Genomic DNA, 13168 nt, shown 5'->3' on the forward strand with positions numbered 1-13168 from the left:
TTCACAGCCTTTAACGTTAATGCTACAGGAAACGTTACTATTGACTAACTTACCTAGTTATCGGTAACGTTAGCTAGCTAGCCAGGAGAAGATTTTTCCCAACCGTGACCTCTGCCGGAGTTTCCATCTTGGAATCGCGGATCCTTCACCAACTGCTTATCGGGACTTCCAGAAAACGAATCGGTTACCTAACGTAACCTCGGTTCTCTCTAGATGAGGGAACGAGTATTGCATAAGCTAGCTTACGCTACGGGAAAGATTCATCTTTTCTGAGATATTGAAGCCAAAAAATTATCCTTAATTTTGTATCATTTGTCAACGCAGTGCAGCAACTGCAGACCTTGAGCGGGCTAGCTAGCGAGCTCATTGGTTGCTCTGCGGCAACTGCTGCAGCCTATAGACGAACTTGGGCTGAACTCGCGTCCAATGAGAGGCGTCCGCGCTACTGCATCAAAGCCCGCCAAAATGGGCGTGGCTAGATTGCATATAAGCGTAGTTCGTGAGGCTGGAACCCTGATTTTCATCTCTTCAGCGAAGCTCTTCGCATCTCTGAACTGGAAGCCGCGTCGCCGTTCGAGGGGCATCTAGCAAGCTTGGACAGCGCTCGAAGAAGCCGGCCGTCTCCGCCACCTTCAGCCATCCTGCGAGCTACGCCATCCGGCGACGTATCCTTTTTTTAGAGCAAGCTAGTTCTTAACGAACTTCACAAAAGAGTAACAAGCGTCTTTTTTAAGATGCCTCGCACCACTTGCGCTTCATGCCGCGGCCTTCTCAGCGCCGGAGACCGCCACATCATCTGCGCTCTCTGCCTGGGACTGGGGCACGCAGAGCTTGCCCTCGCTGAAGGCGGATGCGACCTCTGCGAGGAGCTTCCGATGTCGACCCTGCGGGCTCGACTCGAAGCGCTCAGAACCGAAGCTGACGAACGGACCAGGACGTGGTGACCCTGAATGACTGGGAGAAAGCGCACAAGTGCGTACTCGACCGCTATCATTTCCAGACAATTTATGTGAAGGAGCTTTTCCTGAACTGACCATAGGCCAAAAACCGGAGAGCCCTCGCAGACCGCGCCCCAACCCGTGTTGGACGCGTCTGTCAAAATGACTTTTCGGCGAGATACAGCTCCCATCGTCACTCCCCGCTGATACCATTCGGCCACTGTCCAGGGCTGCAGAGCTGAAATACAGGTCTGAGTCACCTTGATCGGCTGGCGGCCTGTGGCCCAAGCCCAGCGAGACGCGCGGGTGTTTAGCCAATGCTGAAGCGGGCGCATGCGCAGTAAACCCAGCTGAAGTACTGCTGCGGCTGAGGCCATGTAACCTAGCACTCTCTGAAATTTTTTCAGAGGCGTGAGGCTGTTCATCTGAAAGGACGCGGCTAGTCGCTGAACACGTCGCGCGCGCGCTGTGTAGATAAGCGAGCCGTCATAGCCACGGAGTCTAGTTCTATTCCAAGGAAGGAAATTGCCTGACTGGGCTGTAGTGAGCTCTTGGTCCAATTGACTGCAAGACCCAAACTGTTCAGATGGCTGAGGAGAACTGTTCTGTGAGACAGAAGCTCCGTATGTGACTGTGCCATAATCAGCCAGTCGTCCAAATAGTTCAGAATTCGCAAGCCCTGACTCAGCAGGGGTGCGAGCGCCACATCCATGCACTTCGTGAAAGTACGGGGTGCTAAAGACAGGCCGAACGGAAGGACGGTGTATTGATAAACCTGGCCGTCGAAGGCGAATCTCAAGAATGGCCTGTGTGAAGTAGGCATCTTTCAGATCGAGAGATAAACCAGTCCCCCTGGCGCGTATGCGCGAGGAGTTTCCTGATTGTAAGCATTTTGAACGGTCTTTTTGCAAGCACCTTGTTCAAACCCCTGAGATCTAATATTGGTCTGAGGCCGCCGTCTTTCTTGGGAACAAGAAAATAACGGCTGTAAAACCCCGACTCGCTCAGCGAAGGCGGCACTTTCTCTATGGCCCTTTTGCACAGAAGGTTTGCTATTTATGAACGAAGCATGCAGGCTGCTTCCGTGTTCACAATAGTTTCGAGCCGCGCTCTGAAGCGGGGAGGGCGGCGATCGAACTGTAGCAAATAGCCCTGTTTTATTGTGCTTAACACCCATTTGGATATCCCTGGGATAGCTTCCCACGCTTTGAAGCGTAACGCTTGTAGAGTATGAACGGAGAATCATGAACTCATTAATTCTAAATACAGGGCACACATTGTGTGCTAAGGGTCCTAAAGGAAACCCCCACACTGTTTCTCCCCATCTAAATCACCGGGGAGCGCCAGCGAGTCTGGAGTAGAATGCGCTATTGACGTTTTTACGACCCAGAGAGACACTCCAGAGACCCTCGTGACTTCGCCTTCTGAACCCGTACCATGTGAGAAAGGAATGTTCAGAGAAGTGCTGACCCTCACTTCATTCTCTTACTGAGAAAGAGAAATGAACCCTGTTAATCCTATATATATATTCTATATATCCATGTGATAAATATTGACATGTATCTAATGTGCCATCTCACATTTTCCCTTAAATGTGCTTGATCTATGTTTTCTTGCAAACTAATGGGTTAATGTTTCAGACTTTGCATACTATGGTTAACCGAAATCATATGTGTGGCATATTTGGTCTCTATAACTTGGTATTTTGAAGATCGAAATGACTGTGTACATGATATGTCGATAACAACAACATATTAGTATTACAAGTATATTTCCTAGTTTTCTTTCTTGCACATGCAATGAGAAATGTGAGAACAAAGAGCAATAAACCAAATTCCCGCCTGGAACCCAAACCCTTCTCATTGGTCGAGCCAATGAGAGGTGGGACATGTTTTCTAAGGGTATAAAACTACTGCGCCCACTTCCTCTTTTTCTCTTCTCTCTTCTCTCTCTCTTAGCCCTCTCTTAGCTCTCTCTTAGCCTCTCTTGCTTTCTGCCTCTCTTGTTTTCTGGTCCTCTGAGCCTTGTGCTCTCTCACTCTCTCGCTGAATGATGCCAAACTAGAAGGCCCCAAGGACTCCCAAGCGTGCGCCAGGCTACGGCCTTGTCTCTGACTCCCACTGGTTCTCTCTCTCATCAAGACAACATCATCAAAGATCAACTCAAGCCATCAACAAATTGCATCAGGACAGTTTAATTCAAATGGGACATGCAAGTATCAAACTCAGTCTCATTATTTGATACATTAAGTATCCTTAACCCCTTTCTAAAAAGGGCGTGTCAGAACTAATATGATGGTTTGCTCAGGCTGTTGATCTGCTGAACTTCAAACAATGCTATAACTTCTTGCCTTCCTGTATTCTGCTTCAGCCCTCTTTCCCTTGGTAAACTGTATGAATGTATGTATATGTATGTTAGAGTAGTTTAAATGTTTAGTCTAGTTAATAAAGTCTTGTTCATGTCACATGTAAAGTTGTCTGTGTCTCAAGCTCATATCTAAAGTCACTAATCATAGATTTTGACTACTTGCTCTTAATACTTAGTAAGAAAGACATTTCCCATGCCCCGGAAATGTACATTTCTATTAATTAACTAATTAATAACCAATATTGAGTGTTCACGGGATGAACTGAGTATTTGGTTGTAATGTTAATGTAGCTACATCAAGTTAACCCGATTAACTGATCCAAATATTCATAATCGATTATAACAAGTTATGATTGATTATTAATATTTCATAGAGCTGATTCGCTACATAATGGTGGAGAATGATGCGGGCATGATTAAACAAAGGTTATGAGCTTGAACCACTGTCAACCTAAAAGTGTGCATTGAATAATTCCGGTCAGAATAGGACATGACATGCGAAACGGCATTTGCTTCACTAGTTGCTGGCTTGTTTGGATGCGGATAAAGTGATGGCTTGAATTGACATCTCTACTGTAATTGAAAGAGTCTTAACACATTTAAGCATATTTTCAAAAGGTATCAGTGTACGAGTAATATGATTTTAGCGGAGAAACCCTAATTTCAGTATTAAAGTGTAAGTCTGTTTTGATGAAGGAATCTCAGCTCAGCGGCATGTAAACTGTACCAGAATTGATTGCTTAACCTGTTTCTGATGAAGAAATCTCAGTACAGTGTTATATAAATGTAGATTTGGGCGATGCTCCCCTTTTCACAGTATAAAGGCCTTACAAATTATAGTTAGATTGATGTCCTTCATCTAAACCTTATCTGTGCATCTAAGAGGCTTAGCTTCCTGGTGATCAAAACTGTGTTTCACTCACTGAAACTCTGAAGTGCATTGGTTCCCATGACAACGACTTGTCACAGGAAGTGCTCACTCCAGATAGCACATGTGTTTCCTTCCGACGCCATTTTGTAAACAAACCAGCCTAGGTGGCTAAGCTAACCCAACTTAGCAGCCCCTTAGCTTAGGCTAAGCTAACTAATAGCTTCAACAGTTAGCTGCTAGCATAATTTACATGAAGCCTTTATCTACAGCTTGTGTGCATGCAGAGTGAAGTGATCTAAACCATTTTCCTTTAACCCCATTTCTGGTTTCTGAATTCTCACTTTCTCTTTCCTTAACTTTAATTCTTCTCATCTAACTTCACCTGCACCTTTCAGGTGCATCCCTTACTGAACGCTGTTCAGCTAAATTTGCAGTTACTTTGTTAATTAAATCTAAAAACTTAATTACATGTAAACTGTTTAGATAGAGAATAATTTTTATAGTTATTGGGAACTTTCAATGGCACGTTGACTAAACTTTATAGAGGGACAAACACATTGTGTGGTCTTGAACACGCAACAGCTGTGACCAACTATAGAATGATGTCCAAAGCAAATCTAATTGTTGATCATAAGTGCTATTGATTATTCCCAATACAAGGTTATTCTGCTATTTTAATCACTTCTTCAAGTCTTTTTATTATTTTTACTAATAATAGAAGTCAGCTATTCATTTTCCCATTTAACCCTCTTGGTCTAGTGTGGTTTATTTCCCCATAAAACTGCAAAAGTAACTAGACATACTTTTCTTCTCGATTTTGTGTTTATTTGCAACAAGTTGCTTAAATTTTATGAGCCAGCTACACTAGTAATCTAGACGATTTCTATGGCATAATTTTGAGCACCACTAATAGACACAATCTAATAGGAAAGCTCTTTTCTTCCTCTTTCTTTCTCTTCTTCATGTGTTCAAAGATCAAGCCTGTTGTATGCTATCAGTAAGTGCTGATAAATAATTTGACCCAAAGAAACATCTTAAGTCATTTATTAAATCTAGGCTTACGCTCTTTTAGCAAAGCCACTCAGATCCACACAAATCTGAGCATCCTGCTATTTGCAGCTAAGATAGTAATAATCAGGAACACATTTCAATTGTTAACCACACCTAGCAAAACCTAGCTGTACATTATACACCTTGCTGTCTCACTTTGCCTTTAGCTCCAAATTCTGTTTGATCTTGCATTAGTCTCTTGCCCTTACTCTCACCAGAAGTGTGCCAAAATGTTGCAGATGCTCAGCCTAACTGCCCAGATGGCAGGCCAAAAGGACTGGCTAGGTGTTTTGAGGAACACCCTTTTATCCATGGCTGCTGACGACCTTCAGCAACAGAACAAAAAGCAACTGGAAAACGAGGGAAAAGAACTAATGACAGACGACTCAAACCAGAGGTATGAGCACAAATATCTGACTGAGGTTATCGTCCTGGCCCACAACCTCACAGGTTTGAAACAGGAGGTAAACAACCTCCAACGCCAGATCACTGAGTCCCAAACGGAGCTGACACATGCTAAAAACCGCATAGACCAGCTAGAGATGGAGGCTCAGGACAGACACAAGGACCCTGGCAGAAGGGAGTCACAGGAGGTAATCCACAGACTTCAAACGGCTCTGACAGCTGCTAAACAACAAGAGCAGCTGGAAAAGACAGCCAGAGAGCACCTGGAAAAGGTACTTTTTCACAAAGATTCACTGTTAAAAACAGCAAATTCTGAACTCTTGGACAAAGATGCCAGAATCATGGCCTGTGAAGGTCAACTGAATGTGTCCAGAGCTGAAGTTAAAGTGCTGACTCAGCAGCTGGACAACACCAAAGATGAACTTGACATGGTCCAACGAGAACTGAGACACTCTTACCTGCTGCAAAAGGAACCACAGCAGGAGAGACATCTCACTCCCCACTTGCAATCAGCAGAGAAACCTCCCCAGCCAAGCACAGATTTACAAAGGGGAGACAAACCCCTCTGCTTAACACGTCATCGGACAGTTTCCTTAAAGCTTCTGCAGCCGCGGAAGGAAAAGGATTGATTCAGACGAATCTTGAAACGACACGTGTAGCGACACTCAAAGACCTCAACCGAATGGCCAGACATATCCCTGCATTTACACCAGAGCTTGCAGGAGACCACGACGTCCACGCTTACCTGCGAGACATTGACTTTCACCTGCAGTCTTTGATGAGTGTGAACCATCAAGATAGACTTCATCTGATCTGGATCACATCCAGCCCAGAGTTGCGACGCTTTCTGGCTCGACAGCCAGAAAACATCCAGTCTAACTACCAGCAGCTGAAACAAGCCATCATAAGGGAATTCTCAGAGTCTAACAACGGACTGATCGCTGCCCTAGACACCAAACAGGGTCGGCATGAAACTCCCTATGTTTACTACCACAGACTCAGACGAGCTTACTCGGAGCTCGCAACAAACCTGGGATGGAGGAGGACACCAGCTTCAAGAGCCTTTTCCTCCGAAACCTCCATCCTATGGTAAGTCACCATTTAGGCATTATGGCCTGCCCCCACACAATGCCTATCCAACAACTGCGTGACCTGACACAGAAGGCCTTTAACAAACACAAGGCCTCACCCAGCAAACACCACAGGACGTCCCACAGCAGTCTACAACAACATCCTCCTGTACACCTTTCAAACAGGTGCCAAACAGAGGCTGCACAAAGACAGCTAGAAAAGCCTGTTTATGAGTTACAAGAGCTGCTAGCACTAGCAAAAGAGCTCCTGGAACAGAACTCCCCTGAGGAGTACTGGGAAGAACAAACCTCTGACTCTTGCCCAACACCACTCAGGCAAGCTCAAGTCAGCACTGCTGCCAGAGCAGAGTAACACTGCAGACTTCAGACACCTGGTGACTGGGTGCCGAACCAAGGGCTGAACGGCCACCTGCTGCCCTTTTGCTACCAGTACTAGGTCAGTCTGAAACTCTCTCCACACTACACAATGCCCATAACCACTCCCTGCAGCCACAAAACAAGCACCTGCCTCAAACGGACTGACTTCATAATGACAGGTGACACACTGTCAAGGCACCTGCTGCCTCTGCACCTGCTGCCTCTGCACCTGCTGCAGAGACCTGGATGTGGCTACTGTCTACATCACCCACCGTGGAACAACCACCTGCTACAAAACCCTCATGATTCACCTGCCATCCGCCATCGTGATGATTGTCGATCCGATGATGTCTCCAACAGGGACATCACCTGACGAAAAGGGGGACTGTAGAGTATGAACGGAGAATCATGAACTCATTAATTCTAAATACAGGGCACACATTGTGTGCTAAGGGTCCTAAAGGAAACCCCCACACTGTTTCTCCCCATCTAAATCACCGGGGAGCGCCAGCGAGTCTGGAGTAGAATGCGCTATTGACGTTTTTACGACCCAGAGAGACACTCCAGAGACCCTCGTGACTTCAGCCTTCTGAACCCGTACCATGTGAGAAAGGAATGTTCAGAGAAGTGCTGACCCTCACTTCATTCTCTTACTGAGAAAGAGAAATGAACCCTGTTAATCCTATATATATATTCTATATATCCATGTGATAAATATTGACATGTATCTAATGTGCCATCTCACATTTTCCCTTAAATGTGCTTGATCTATGTTTTCTTGCAAACTAATGGGTTAATGTTTCAGACTTTGCATACTATGGTTAACCGAAATCATATGTGTGGCATATTTGGTCTCTATAACTTGGTATTTTGAAGATCGAAATGACTGTGTACATGATATGTCGATAACAACAACATATTAGTATTACAAGTATATTTCCTAGTTTTCTTTCTTGCACATGCAATGAGAAATGTGAGAACAAAGAGCAATAAACCAAATTCCCGCCTGGAACCCAAACCCTTCTCATTGGTCGAGCCAATGAGAGGTGGGACATGTTTTCTAAGGGTATAAAACTACTGCGCCCACTTCCTCTTTTTCTCTTATCTCTTCTCTCTCTCTTAGCCCTCTCTTAGCTCTCGCTTAGCCTCTCTTGCTTCCTGCCTCTCTTGTTTTCTGGTCCTCTGAGCCTTGTGCTGTCTCACTCTCTCGCTGAATGATGCCAAACTAGAAGGCCCCAAGGACTCCCAAGCGTGCGCCAGGCTACGGCCTTGTCTCTGACTCCCACTGGTTCTCTCTCTCATCAAGACAACATCATCAAAGATCAACTCAAGCCATCAACAAATTGCATCAGGACAGTTTAATTCAAATGGGACATGCAAGTATCAAACTTAGTCTCATTATTTGATACATTAAGTATCCTTAACCCCTTTCTAAAAAGGGCGTGTCAGAACTAATGTGATGGTTTGCTCAGGCTGTTGATCTGCTGAACTTCAAACAATGCTATAACTTCTTGCCTTCCTGTATTCTGCTTCAGCCCTCTTTCCCTTGGTAAACTGTATGAATGTATGTATATGTATGTTAGAGTAGTTTAAATGTTTAGTCTAGTTAATAAAGTCTTGTTCATGTCACATGTAAAGTTGTCTGTGTCTCAAGCTCATATCTAAAGTCACTAATCATAGATTTTGACTACTTGCTCTTAATACTTAGTAAGAAAGACATTTCCCATGCCCCGGAAATGTACATTTCTATTAATTAACTAATTAATAACCAATATTGAGTGTTCACGGGATGAACTGAGTATTTGGTTGTAATGTTAATGTAGCTACATCAAGTTAACCCGATTAACTGATCCAAATATTCATAATCGATTATAACAAGTTATGATTGATTATTAATATTTCAGAGAGCTGATTCGCTACACGCTAGAGGGTGAATGGCCAAATCGCCCTGATTGCCGCACACAGCGCGCTGAACAGAATGTGTGAGCGCGCTTACTGTGCTTATGCATGACTGCTCGCAGACAGCAGGGACAGGCTGTTCTGTGAGTGACTTCCCGATTGAGGTGAATGGGGAAAGAGTCACATCTGTTAAGTGATGCGCGAGCATAGTCACGGGCACGGGACTTACATACAGAGAAGTGTTTGCTGGCCGTGTGACAGAGCGGGCAGAGAATGGGCGCACGCACATATTCGTGAGCGCATTTATTGACTCTAACACTCGAGCGGTTTGTGTCCGCTTTATGTGAGTGGGCTATGATCGGGACACGGGAAGTGTAATGCTTGTGTGTAGAGGTGAACACTGGATTGTGGGCACATTTTCTACACATAAGGCTGGTCGTGTGACAGAGCGGCCAGAGAAGGGGCGCGCGCACGGATTCGTGGGCGCGTTTATTGACTAACACTTGAGCGGGCTGTGTCCGCTTTATGTGAGTGGGCTCTGATAGGAACACGGGAAGTGTAATGCTTGTGTGTAGGGGTGAACACTGGATTGTGGGCACATTTTCTACACATAAGGCATGTTTGCTCTTTACAAGATTTCTTTGGGTCGCCGTGAAAACGGCGTTTGAGTGCAGGCAAGCGGGCAGTATCACCGGCTTGTTGGCTGCTGAATCCACCACTGTAGTAGCCTGAGAGAGGGGACTGACAGGGGCTGAAGCTTTGACGGTGGTCCGGCCGCGGCGGGACTGAGCCGTCGTTTTTTCAACAAGGCTTGGAGGACTTCGGTTGCTCAGGTTTCAGCGCAACCTTAGACCGAGGCCCACGGGGGGGGGCGGCGGTCTGCGGCGGCTGTCTGAGCGCGATCGAGGGCGGCCGCCCTGTCGACGCTGAGAAGTCTGACCTTGTTGAGCTGGGCGCTGTGAAGAGGCTCGTGCAGGAGGCTGGTCACGTGGGCGGCCTGCAGAGGAGCTAGCGCGACGCGGCAGGAAGAGGTTCATGGCTTGGGTGGCTTTCTGGACTTCTGAAAAGCGGTCAACAATGCCACTCACCGCGGAGCCGAAGAGACCGGTCGGAGAGAGCGGTGCGTTGAGGAACGTGGAGCGCTCTGCTTCTCCCATGTCGGCTAGCGTTAGCCACAGGTGTCTCTCGGTCACAGTCAGCGAGGCCATGCACTTCCCTAGAGCTTGAGCTGCAGCTTTGGTGGCTTCTTAGATCTGCAACAGCCTCTGGGTGCCTGCATTTCTCATCCCACTCCCGAAGAAGGTCCGCTTGGAGGATCTGTAAGACGGCCATGGAGTGCAGAGCAGATGCGGCTTGGCCGGCGGCGGAATACGCGCGGCCAACATAGGCGGAAGTCGCTCTGCAGGCCTTAGACGGGAGCACTGGCTTAGACCGCCATCTCGCGGAGGGCAAAGGTGTGCTGCTACCGAATCCTCGACCGGGGGGATGGAGGAGTAGCCCTTCTCGGTGGCGCCGTCCACCGAAGCGAGAGGGGTGGAGACATGGGAACGGATCCTGGCCGAGAAAGGCGCGTTCCACGACTTTGCAAGCTCAGTGTGGAGTTCCGGCAGGAAGGGAGCGGCCCAGGCCGCGGGTGTTGCGCGGTGCTGGCTCTGAAGAAAGCAGCCGTCGAGTCTGTTGGGAGCCTGCTCAGGGGGCGGTGACCACTCGAGCCCGAGGCGGTCGACGGCCTGTGTGAGGAGGCGTGTTAGTTCCCCTTCGACTCCGGCGCGGATCCTGCTGGATTCCTGGGCCGAGGAGGAGGCGTGGGAGCCTGACCACTCCTCGCTGTCCGAAGCCATGATGGAACAGCCCTTATCCTCCGCCTCGTCCTCCGAGATGGCAGCAGTGCGGCCGCTGGGCGGCAACTGCGCATCCCGGGGGGGGCGGGGAGGGTGAGAGCGATGCTCGAGGGAGAGGCTCCGGCGAGGCAGTCGCTTCTATCACCGGTTCTGGCAGCCTTTGGGAGCGGCACGGCGGAACGGAAGGCAGCGCGGCGGCTTCGGTTCTGAGCGCTTCGAGTCAAGCCCGCAGGGTCGACATCGGAAGCTCCTCGCAGAGTTCGCATCCGCCTTCAGTGAGGGCGAGCTCTGCATGCCCCAGTCCCAGGCAGAGAGCGCAGATGATGTGGCGGTCTCCGGCGCTGAGAGGGGCGCGGCATGAAGCGCAAGTGGTGCGAGGCATCTTAAAAAAGACGCTCGTTACTCTTTTGTGAAGTTCGTTAAGAACTAGCTTGCTCTAAAAAAGGATACGTCGCCGGATGGCGTAGCTCGCAGGATGGCTGAAGGTGGCGGAGACGGCCGGCTTCTTCGAGCGCTGTCCAAGCTTGCTAGATGCCCCTCGAACGGTGACGCGGCTTCCAGTTCAGAGATGCGAAGAGCTTCGCTGAAGAGATGAAAATCAGGGTTCCAGCCTCACTGAACTACGCTTATATGCACTCTAGCCACGCCCATTTTGGCGGGCTTTGATGCAGTAAGCGCGGGGATGCCTCTCATTGGACGCGAGTTCGCCCAAGTTCGTCTATAGGCTGCAGCAGTTGCCGCAGAGCAACCAATGAGCTCGCTAGCTAGCCCGCTCAAGGTCTGCAGTTGCTGCACTGCGTTGACAAATGATACAAAATTAAGGATAATTTTTTGGCTTCAATATCTCAGAAAAGATTAATCTTTCCGTAGCGTAAGCTAGCTTACGCAATAGGAGAGAACCTCTCGTAAGACAACATTAAGTTTTATGTTATGTTATTTGTTTCATCATGGCTATAACTTTACACAGAAAATGCTAGTGAGTGATTTTTATCACACTAAAATTGTGAACATAATGTTTATGTCTTCTCGCTATACTTTTGAAACAGTGAATATTTTAATGTTTATGGATTGGCCCCATACACCATTGTAAGTGCCTCACTGAGACCCAGATTTTTGCTTTTTTTAAGAAAAGTAGGAGCAGGTCCAAATAAATGACCGTACCGTTAACCGTTAATGTCGTTATATCTGTGTGACGTCATTTGGGCATTTGCGCTAATGGAGAATATCTGGTCAAATTTAAAATATCATATTTCCAAATTTCACTAAATTAAATGACAGTAATTTTTAAATACCAAGGAGTTGTTGTCATGGTGAAACCTCCAAACATTTACTGCGGTCAAGCCAGCCGCCACTTCGAAATGAGCGGCCGCACCTATATTTCGTGGTGCGCGTATACACTGGTTATTGCGGTATGACCGTCAGAACTAAAACAGGTTAAATTCCTGCGAAGGCAATTTCACATGCATTCATTTATTCTGTCTGTCTGTCTGTCAGAAAGAAAGACAGAACGAAAGAGAGAAAGATTTTAGCACACCTCACAACCTGTCACTGCATGATATATTGAATTCAAAAATAAGAACCCCCCCAAAACTCATATATTACCTTTTTTGTCCATACATTCAGAAAATCATAAAAATAAAAGTCCTAGCTTCCACAGATCAATTTCACCTCATATGGGGAGGACACCTTCTCAAGGTGTGAACTACAATGTTTCAGGACATTCTGATGTTGTATTCCAAAATAAGAGCCCCCAAAACTCGAATATTAGATGTTTTGTTTACACATTCAGAAAATCATAAAAATAAAAGTCTTAGCTTCCACAGACCAATTTCACCTCATATGGAGAGGACACCTTCTCAAGGTGTGAACTACAATGTTTCAGGACATTCTGATGTTGTCTTCCAAAATAAGAGCCCCCCAAATCTCGAATATTAGATGTTTTGTGTACACATTCAGAAAATCATAAAAATAAAAGTCCTAGCTTCCACAGACCAATTTCACCTCAGATGGGGAGGACACCTTCTCAAGGTGTGAACTACAATGTTTCAGGACATTCTGATGTTGTCTTCCAAAATAAGAGCCCCCAAAACTCGAATATTAGATGTTTTGTTTAATAGTTCCAAAATAACGCCACAGCCAAACGGTTGCGCGCCTGCATCTCCAGACAATAGAGTGGTGCTAAGAGTTTGAATTTGAACGATTCAGTGAGTCACTCCTTAACACACATATTTGGTATTTAACACCTCTTTAAAAGCCTGCTAAATTAATAAATGCATTTAAATAAATAAAGTTTTGTACTTTTGCACTACAGTTTCAGTATAGCTGTACTGTGAATATACTAATGTGTTA

This window comes from Xyrauchen texanus, chromosome 33 (genome assembly GCF_025860055.1).
Source record: "Xyrauchen texanus isolate HMW12.3.18 chromosome 33, RBS_HiC_50CHRs, whole genome shotgun sequence".
Lineage (NCBI taxonomy): Eukaryota > Metazoa > Chordata > Actinopteri > Cypriniformes > Catostomidae > Xyrauchen > Xyrauchen texanus.